This window comes from Phalangium opilio, unplaced genomic scaffold (assembly GCF_054372755.1).
Source record: "Phalangium opilio isolate 3A_F unplaced genomic scaffold, DU_Popi_V2 ptg000032l_1, whole genome shotgun sequence".
Classification (NCBI taxonomy): domain Eukaryota; kingdom Metazoa; phylum Arthropoda; class Arachnida; order Opiliones; family Phalangiidae; genus Phalangium; species Phalangium opilio.
Window position 1 is genome coordinate 11506026 of NW_028324159.1, and position 10659 is coordinate 11516684.

The window sequence follows — 10659 nt, forward strand, 5'->3', positions numbered from 1 at the left end:
AATAGTTTCAGAAAAAGAAGAACTACGGTTTCCTGTTGGGGTCACTATTGACAAGGAGCCTATAGATATGGAGCCAAACTTGATTGATAATGAAAATGGTATATAAATAGTAAAGAATTCCTAAGGAGATAGCAAACCTGATCTTGCTACGTCAAAGGCTTTCTCTTACCTCAGTGTAGTTGTCCCCTCTATCGAGGGAATGTAAAACTTTCTCCTACAAATACTCCACGTAGAGGGGTTGCATGACGGTGCTTGTTTTTTCCCTCCCTTTATGTTGCTGTCTCCCTAATTTTGAAACTTTAGCCTCTATTAAAAAGGCTTTTCAAATAAAACTCTCTTATCTTGAGCCTATTCCCAATGAAACGAGTAAAATCAAAAACTTAAATGTCCTATTATTTAAGGAGAACATTAAGTTAAAAGAAGAAATTTCCAAGCTTGAAGACCAACTTAAAATTATAAACGATCTCAAAGCTCAAAAAGAGTCACTAAAAACAGATCTTTCTTCAGTGATAAAAGCTAACTTGTGCTATCAGGCTAAAGCTAAAAATATGGAAAAATTAGCTAAGGATGCGCAACGATTTTCATTAAAACGCGCATCTGTGTCTGATTCCATGATGCAGTTTTATACTGGATTTCAAAATATAGGCGATTTTAATGACTTGTTTGAGTTCATTGAACCAGATCTCAGTGGTCTGAATCTCTACAATGGAGCAAAGGCGTTCAAACGTAAACACGAAAGGAACCAGCAAAACGTTAGGGGGCGTCCAATGAAATTATCGTTTCAAGAGCAGTTATTTTTGGTGTTGTGTAGATTGAAAGTGGGTTTGCTTGAAGAAGATTTAGCGTATCGTTTAGAAATTTCGTCTTCAACGGTTTCAAATTTATGCATTGTATGGATTGACTTATTAGAGAAAAGATTATCTAAACTAAGAATCTGGCCTTCTCGAAAGCTAGTGGATGATCATATGCCCGAAGGATTTAAGAAGAAATTTGGAAAAACTAGGGTTATTATTGATGCCACAGAGTTTTTCATTCAAAAGCCTGACGATTTCAAGACTCAGAGCGATACTTGGTCCTCTTATAAGACTTATAAGACCCATAACACAGCGAAGGGCTTAATCGGTTGTACTCCAAATGGATTTATAAGTTTTGTTTCCGATTTGTTACCAGGACGCATGTCTGACAGGGAACTAACCATAGACAGTGGCTTAATAGACTTGATTGAAGCTGGTGATTCGGTAATGGCCAATAGAGGCTTTTTGATCGAGGACTGTTTAAAGAAAAAAGGGGCGATGTTAAACATGCCCCCTTTTTTAGGAGACAGAGCCCAACTTTCAGTAGAGTCAGAATCTTACACCAGGGACATAGCTAGTGTTAGAATTCATATTGAACGAGTAATAAGAAGCGTAAAAAAATTCCACTTATTGAACACAATATTTCCAAATAGCATGCACAATCAGCTGAATAAAGTGTGGAAAATTTGCTGTCATTTGATAAACTTTTGTAATGAGCCTTTGTTGGATGTAAAAAGAAAGCACCTCCATTTTAAATTAAAATATGATGTTGACATTTCTTTAAAATAAATGAAGTATTTACTTTTTTAACGCACTCTTAATGCTTTTTATTTTTGTAATTTTAAAGGGTGAGAGTTAGTGAGTAATTTGGTTTGGACATTTTATAGGAACCATGGAGCCATTTAAGCATGTATTCAATATACATCATCTAACTGTATGGCAAAATATCACATATTTTTCTTGCCTAAATATCACATTGTTTTTCTAACCAAGGTAGACCGTAATTTAAATAAAACTCTAAGAGCTTAGGAACCATTTTAATGTTAAATACGTGTGAATCAAAAGGGATTCTATCACAGAAAGGCTTATCATTGCCACAATCAACGAGTAAGTCGCACCACTTCAGGCCAGTTAATCCCAGCTGGCCCTGGATTTGGAAAAAAAAAATATGTTTTTGGTCCAAAAACAAATTGCCATTTTCGTTCCTCTTTAAAAAATTTGTGGTTGGGTCTTAAGCTAACATTGCTTCTTCAATGCTTTTGCCCCGTTCCTTACATTTGGACAGCGATTTTATTTCCAAAAGCCCAAAGCCAACATGTTCTTCGTAAACCAAACGATCGGGTGATGCTCCAAGCATTGGAAGAGTAGGGTTAACGCAGAGCCCAACTGAGAATGTAGTTGCGTTAACGTGAATTTGTTTGTACTTCCTCGCAGCTAGCTCTTTATTTTTAGCCATATCGTAGTATACGATAGGCTCTTAGTTTGACCCGAGCCGTAGTAGTAGTAGTAGTGGCCGGGGTTGTCGCTTCGTTATCGTCAGATTTTAGCTTAAAAGGAACTTTATATTACCACAACCCACCCATAGGGGTTACTGGGCTCGGTTAGAGATTTAATTTTAATTAAAATTTTTTCAGGTCAGACCCGGGAATCGAACCCGGGTCGCTGGCGCAATAGGCAGACATCCTACCAACTGAACCATAGAGACTTGATAGAAACTCCGAGTTTTTTATTATTTATTTTTATCTCTAAAATGTCGGGGTGATGTGGGGTGGGGTACCTCTTAATCTGTGGGGTCGGATACTTTTGAATTTTTATCTGTGGGGTGGGATACTTATGAATTTGTATGTTTGGGGTTTTTATATTCATTTTCTTTTTATGTATGTGCTAATTAAATAGATAACGATTTTCCCCCTTTCCTACCGCGCTCCTCATGTGTTTCGTTCTCGTTCGGTATGTTCTATGTTATGTTTGACTGGAACGTTTTGGCGGTGAATTCAAATGTGGGTTTAGATAGAGCTAACATAGTGTTAAATGAGCGTTATGCGTTTGATCATTTTAGCATTGCTAAAGGTAATTCGAGGGGATAATCACTAAAATGCGTAATCGCTATAACTAAACTTCCTCTTTCAAAAGTTTCTGGGCATAAGTCCTTGTTAGAAATTTATAAGATGCGATAAGTGTGCATCGGCATAAACTTATGTTGTAAACTCATCGAGGGGATTATCACTAAAAACTATCTGTTCTTCGATTCGCCGGAATATTAGAATTACAGCATAAGTAAATTTATACGGTTATAATTTAATCACTTTTTAGAGTATGGAATCGAGGGGCTATTCACTCTGATTTTATGCACGGTAAATCATTTAAGCATTGAAAAAGATAGCGCTATTCACTCATTAGGGTCAGGTATAGAGGGGTTATCCACTCATTAGGGTAGGATATAGAGGGGCTATTCACTCGTACGATATGGCTACTATTACGAGCCTTTGGGCCGTCTTGTTTATTCCTTCTTGCACATATCTGTTCCTTGACAAATCTGCCTTGTTAAAAATGGTTTTAAGAAAGGCTTCATTAACCTCTTTGCGACACTTGCAAATGAGACCAAATTTTGAGGCTGTAATTCGGGCCTGCCTTTCGGCATTCCATAACAAACAGTTAGACTGTTGCCTAGTTTCTACTTCCAGGTTTATTGCAGCATTTAAAAGAAGCTTTAAAGTATCAGGTGTTTTCTTCATAACAGTTTCGAGAAGTCTTTGATTGCTTTCTTCTAACGCTAATAACCCTAATGGTAGAGATGCCTGTTTAACATTGACTACTTCATTCTTGTTATTGTTAGAAATTTCTTTCAAGGGATTAAATGGAAGTCTTGATTTAGAGGGAATAAAGTGGTTTTCCTCTTGGATTGAGCATAAAAACTTCTATGGTTCGTCCTTTCTAATTATTAGTCAAGACTTCGATCCTTTTTGCTACCTCCACATCATCTTCAGCAGTTCCGATGTTGGATAGACTTGAGTATATTTGTTGCTTCTTGTTTCTTTCCTGGTGTGCGCCTAACGAAATCCAGTTCGTTAAAACTTCGACATTGTAATTTTTTATTTTCTGTCGGAACGCTCCAAGTTCTCAATCTCTCAGTGCACGCTTGATCATCAGGAACGAAAACTTTCCCTTTCCTCTTGCAATCCAAGATAAACCACAAAACGGCTCCGACATGTTTGCAGACCCCTCCTCCGGCCTTAACCCGCACCACGCTGTTTCCACTGAACAATCTGATGTTTTCAGTTTAATGGCAATGTCATATTTAGAATTTAATGTGAAGGAACCCTCCACTTTACTCTTTATATAAATAAATCCATTGGATGGAATAGAAGATGCCGAACCTGGGCTCAAGAATACTTGCGAAACTTTGCTCGCTTTGAACATGCGATATCCTAATGTCAAGTGTTTCTTAGCTTTTGAAGCATAATGATGTTTAATTATGGTATTTTCTTTGAATATAGGAGGAATTAGCCTTAACTGTTTTGTCCAGTTTCCTTTTGGTAGCAAAATCTTACGGTTTATTGCTTTTTTGACTTTATTTAACCTTTTACCACCGCTAGAGCGAGAGAGAGAGAGATAAGCAGGGTTTACTTATTTAATAAACAAAGTCATATGTACAAGCTAATTCATAAGAGATTTAAATAATTTTCCAAGACTCCATTTTCCATAATGACTGATTAGATTTAGACTAATAATGCGAGGGTTTTGAAATTAAATTTGAAAATATTCCCAAATCCATTCCCAACCAACTTGAACCAAGGCTTACTGATCAAAAAAATGCTCGTGGCCCCTAAAACCCGGAAGTAGCTTCTCTGTACAGTACCTAGTGACGTATCAACTATGACGTAGAGCATCACGTGCGCGTGACGATATGGTTACATTTCAACCGCATTTCAACAAGTGGAGCAAGCCTAGCTTTTTATACATTTAAATATTGGTCGAAGCACAAAGAAAAGAGATAGACAAAATAAAGAAAGAAGTTAAGAACTTGAAGGAGGAGTTAAAGGCATTGGGTATAAAACTAAACGATAGCATAAGTCACAATGAATCAGTAGGGGAATTACTAGCGAAATACACACTGAAGGAGACGAAGCTAGAAATTCGTGACATTACCGAAGCAGTGGACGCAAATAGGAAAAATGAAGAACAAACACGAAGAGACTTGCAACGCTTAGAAGTCCAACTAGAAGCATAAACGGAGATAGTCAATGATACCTTCCAAACCACAATAAAAAGGTGGACAATCATGAGGACATAAGGCCAAGGGGTGATAGCAACGCTGAGGAACAAGATAGTGACGAAGAGGAAGAGTCCCTCAATCCAGACCAGCAAATCATGCCCAAGACACGAGTGGAACCGGAGCAGCCTTGGACAAAAGTAACGAGAAAAACAAGTAGACAAACACTAGCATCGAAAAAGAATGACAACAATAAACAGAAGCAGCCAATTAATGGCAAGGAACCAGCAAGGACAGAAGTGTATACGCAATGCAGATTAAAATCAATAGGTGAACACTCAACCTATTTTATCAGCGGATGTGAGATGGATACGCAGGAAGATACAATCCGGAACTACTTGACGAAAAATGGAATTGAAATACTAGACGTGAGAAAGTCAAAAAAACAGGAACTCTCCTACCGAGCATTTGTTATAATAACAAGAGCGCGTCCCAGAGATATGCTGCAAACGGAATTATGGCCAGCTGGTATAACATGTGCACACCTGACGAGCAAACGTAATAAAGACTCGAAAATCTGGGGACAAAAAGAAGAACAAGTTAGCCTAAAAAGCGCTAATCCATCTAACAAGTATGTGGTATCAAACTTCGAACCGGGAAACTTTGAACTTTTGGAAACTATGTAAATGTTATATAAAATTAAGAGGGTGTGCAATATTGCACGTCGCACTCAAGAATGGTACAAGAAGCCGTCGAAAATCTATGCAACTCTAGTTTTGTTATATCAGAGGTGGTCCCGACTCGTACACATTTTCAACTATTTCAGTTTTCAATTTACATTGAACTTTTGCAAAATATTTAAATGTTACATAAAATTAAGAGGATATACAGTTACAGATACATATATTGCACGTCGAGCTCAAAATATTTAAATGTTACATAAAATTAAGAGGATATACAGTTACAGATACATATATTGTACGTCGAGCTCAAGAATGATCTGAGAAGCGTTCGAAAATCTATGCAACTTTGGTTTTGTTCTATCAGAGGTGGTCCCGACTCGGACACATTCTCAGCTATTTCAGTTTTCAATAAACATTGAACTTTGGAAAATATTTGAATGTTATATAAAATTAAGAGGGTATGCAATATTGCACGTCGCAATTTGGAAAATATTTGAATGTTATATAAAATTAAGAGGGTATGCAATATTGCACGTCGCACTCAAGAATGGTACAAGAAGCCTTCGAAAATCTATGCGACTCTAGTTGTGTTCTATCAGAGGTGGTCCCGACTCGGACACATTCTCAACTATTTCAGTTTTCAATAAACATTGAACTTTTGGAAAATATTTGAATGTTATATAATATTAAGAGGGTATCCAATATTGCATGTCGAACTCAAGAATGGTCTACAAAGCCTTCGAAAATCTATGCAACTTTGGTTTTGTTGTATAAAAGGTGGTCCCGACTTGGACACATTCTCAACTATTTCAGTTTTCAATGTTGGTTGAGCTTTTGCAAAATATTTGAATGTTATATAAAATTAATAGGGTATCCAATATTGCACGTCGCACTCAAGAATGGTCTAAGAAGCCTTCGAAAATCTATGCAACTTTGGTTTTGTTCTATCAGTGGTGTTCCCGACTCGGACACAGTCTCAACTATTTCAGTTTGCAATGTCCATTGAACTTTTGAAAAATATTTGAATGTTATATAAAATTAAGAGGGTATGCAATATTGCACGTCGCACTCAAGAATGGTCCAAGAAGCTTACGAAAATCTATGCAACTTTAGTTTTGTTCTATTAGAGGTGGTAACGACTCGGACACACTCTCTACTATTTCAGTTTTCAATGTACATTGAACTTTTGGAAAGTATTTGAATGTTATATAATATTAAGAGGGTATCCAATATTGCACGTCGCACTCAAGAATGGTCTAAGATTCCTTCGAAAATCTATGCAACTTTGGTTTTTTCTATCAGTGGTGGTCCCGACTCGAACACATTCTCAACTATTTCAGTTTGCAATGTACATTGAACTTTTGGAAAATATTTGAATGTTATATAAAATTCAGAGGGTATGCAATATTGCACGTCGCACTCAAGAATGGTCCAAGAAGCCTACGAAAATCTATGCAACTTTAGTTTTGTTCTATCAGAGGTGGTAACGACTTGGACACACTCTACTATTTCAGTTTTCAATGTACATTGAACTTTTGGAAAATATTTGAATGTTATATAAAATTAAGAGGGTATACAGTTACAGATACATATATTGCACGTCATGCTCAAGAATGGTCTAAGATGCCTTCGAAAATCTATGCAACTTTGGTTTTGTTGTATCAGAGGTGGTCCCGACTCGGACACATTCTCAATAAACATTGAACTTTTGGAAAATATTTGAATGTTATATAATATTAAGAGGGTATCCAATATTGCATGTCGAACTCAAGAATGGTCTACAAAGCCTTCGAAAATCTATGCAACTTTGGTTTTGTTGTATAAAAGGTGGTCCCGACTTGGACACATTCTCAAACTATTTCAGTTTTCAATGTTGGTTGAGCTTTTGAAAAAATTTGAATGTTGTATAAATTTAATAGGGTATGCAATATTGCACGTCGCACTCAAGAATGGTCCAAGAAGCTTACGAAAATCTATGCAACTTTAGTTTTGTTCTATCAGAGGTGGTAACGACTCGGACACACTGTCTACTATTTCAGTTTTCAATGTACATTGAACTTTTGGAAAGTATTTGAATGTTATATGATATTAAGAGGGTATCCAATATTACAAGTCGCACTCAAGAATGGTCTAAGATTCCTTCGAAAATCTATGCAACTTTGGTTTTTTTCTATCAGTGGTGGTCCCGACTCGAACACATTCTCAACTATTTCAGTTTGCAATGTACATTGAACTTTTAGAAAATAATTGAATGTTATATAAAATTCAGAGGGTATGCAATATTCCACGTCGCACTCAAGAATGGTCCAAGAAGCCTACGAAAATCTATGCAACTTTAGTTTTGTTCTATCAGAGGTGGTAACGACTCGGACACACTCTACTATTTCAGTTTTCAATGTACATTGAACTTTTGGAAAATATTTGAATGTTATAAAATATAAAGAGGGTATCCAGTATTGCACGTCGAACTCAAGAATGGTCTACAAAGCCTTTGAAAATCTATGCAACTTTGGTTTTGTTGTATAAGAGGTGGTCCCGACTTGGACACATTCTCAACTATTTCAGTTTTCAATGTTGGTTGAGCTTTTGCAAAATATTTGAATGTTATATAAAATTAATAGGGTATCCAATATTGCACGTAGCAATTTGGAAAATATTTGAATGTTATATAAAATTAAGAGGGTATGCAATATTGCACGTCGCACTCAAGAATGGTACAAGAAGCCTTCGAAAATCTATGCGACTCTAGTTGTGTTCTATCAGAGGTGGTCCCGACTCGGACACATTCTCAACTATTTCAGTTTTCAATAAACATTGAACTTTTGGAAAATATTTGAATGTTATATAATATTAAGAGGGTATCCAATATTGCATGTCGAACTCAAGAATGGTCTACAAAGCCTTCGAAAATCTATGCAACTTTGGTTTTGTTGTATAAAAGGTGGTCCCGACTTGGACACATTCTCAACTATTTCAGTTTTCAATGTTGGTTGAGCTTTTGCAAAATATTTGAATGTTATATAAAATTAATAGGGTATCCAATATTGCACGTCGCACTCAAGAATGGTCTAAGAAGCCTTCGAAAATCTATGCAACTTTGGTTTTGTTCTATCAGTGGTGTTCCCGACTCGGACACATTCTCAACTATTTCAGTTTGCAATGTCCATTGAACTTTTGAAAAATATTTGAATGTTATATAAAATTAAGAGGGTATGCAATATTGCACGTCGCACTCAAGAATGGTCCAAGAAGCTTACGAAAATCTATGCAACTTTAGTTTTGTTCTATTAGAGGTGGTAACGACTCGGACACACTCTCTACTATTTCAGTTTTCAATGTACATTGAACTTTTGGAAAGTATTTGAATGTTATATAATATTAAGAGGGTATCCAATATTGCACGTCGCACTCAAGAATGGTCTAAGATTCCTTCGAAAATCTATGCAACTTTGGTTTTTTTCTATCAGTGGTGGTCCCGACTCGAACACATTCTCAACTATTTCAGTTTGCAATGTACATTGAACTTTTGGAAAATATTTGAATGTTATATAAAATTCAGAGGGTATGCAATATTGCACGTCGCACTCAAGAATGGTCCAAGAAGCCTACGAAAATCTATGCAACTTTAGTTTTGTTCTATCAGAGGTGGTAACGACTTGGACACACTCTACTATTTCAGTTTTCAATGTACATTGAACTTTTGGAAAATATTTGAATGTTATATAAAATTAAGAGGGTATACAGTTACAGATACATATATTGCACGTCATGCTCAAGAATGGTCTAAGATGCCTTCGAAAATCTATGCAACTTTGGTTTTGTTGTATCAGAGGTGGTCCCGACTCGGACACATTCTCAATAAACATTGAACTTTTGGAAAATATTTGAATGTTATATAATATTAAGAGGGTATCCAATATTGCATGTCGAACTCAAGAATGGTCTACAAAGCCTTCGAAAATCTATGCAACTTTGGTTTTGTTGTATAAAAGGTGGTCCCGACTTGGACACATTCTCAAACTATTTCAGTTTTCAATGTTGGTTGAGCTTTTGAAAAAATTTGAATGTTGTATAAAATTAATAGGGTATGCAATATTGCACATCGCACTCAAGAATGGTCCAAGAAGCTTACGAAAATCTATGCAACTGTAGTTTTGTTCTATCAGAGGTGGTAACGACTCGGACACACTGTCTACTATTTCAGTTTTCAATGTACATTGAACTTTTGGAAAGTATTTGAATGTTATATGATATTAAGAGGGTATCCAATATTACAAGTCGCACTCAAGAATGGTCTAAGATTCCTTCGAAAATCTATGCAACTTTGGTTTTTTTCTATCAGTGGTGGTCCCGACTCGAACACATTCTCAACTATTTCAGTTTGCAATGTACATTGAACTTTTAGAAAATAATTCAATGTTATATAAAATTCAGAGGGTATGCAATATTGCACGTCGCACTCAAGAATGGTCCAAGAAGCCTACGAAAATCTATGCAACTTTAGTTTTGTTCTATCAGAGGTGGTAACGACTCGGACACACTGTACTATTTCAGTTTTCAATGTACATTGAACTTTTGGAAAATATTTGAATGTTATAAAATATAAAGAGGGTATCCAGTATTGCACGTCGAACTCAAGAATGGTCTACAAAGCCTTTGAAAATCTATGCAACTTTGGTTTTGTTGTATAAGAGGTGGTCCCGACTTGGACACATTCTCAACTATTTCAGTTTTCAATGTTGGTTGAGCTTTTGCAAAATATTTGAATGTTATATAAAATTAATAGGGTATCCAATATTGCACGTCGCACTCAAGAATGGTCTAAGAAGCCTTCGAAAATCTATGCAACTTTGGTTTTGTTCTATCAGTGGTGTTCCCGAATCGGACACATTCTCAACTATTTCATTTTTCAATGTACATTGAACTTTTGGAAAATATTTGAATGTTGTATAAAATTAATAGGGTATGC

General features: G+C 36.1%; 1 pseudogene; it reads right to left on the minus strand.

Moving 5' to 3' along the window:
• Positions 1-1758: 1758 nt before the first annotated feature.
• LOC149686178 (uncharacterized) lies at positions 1759-4214 on the minus strand (annotated as a pseudogene).
• Between the last annotated feature and the right edge of the window lie 6445 nt (positions 4215-10659).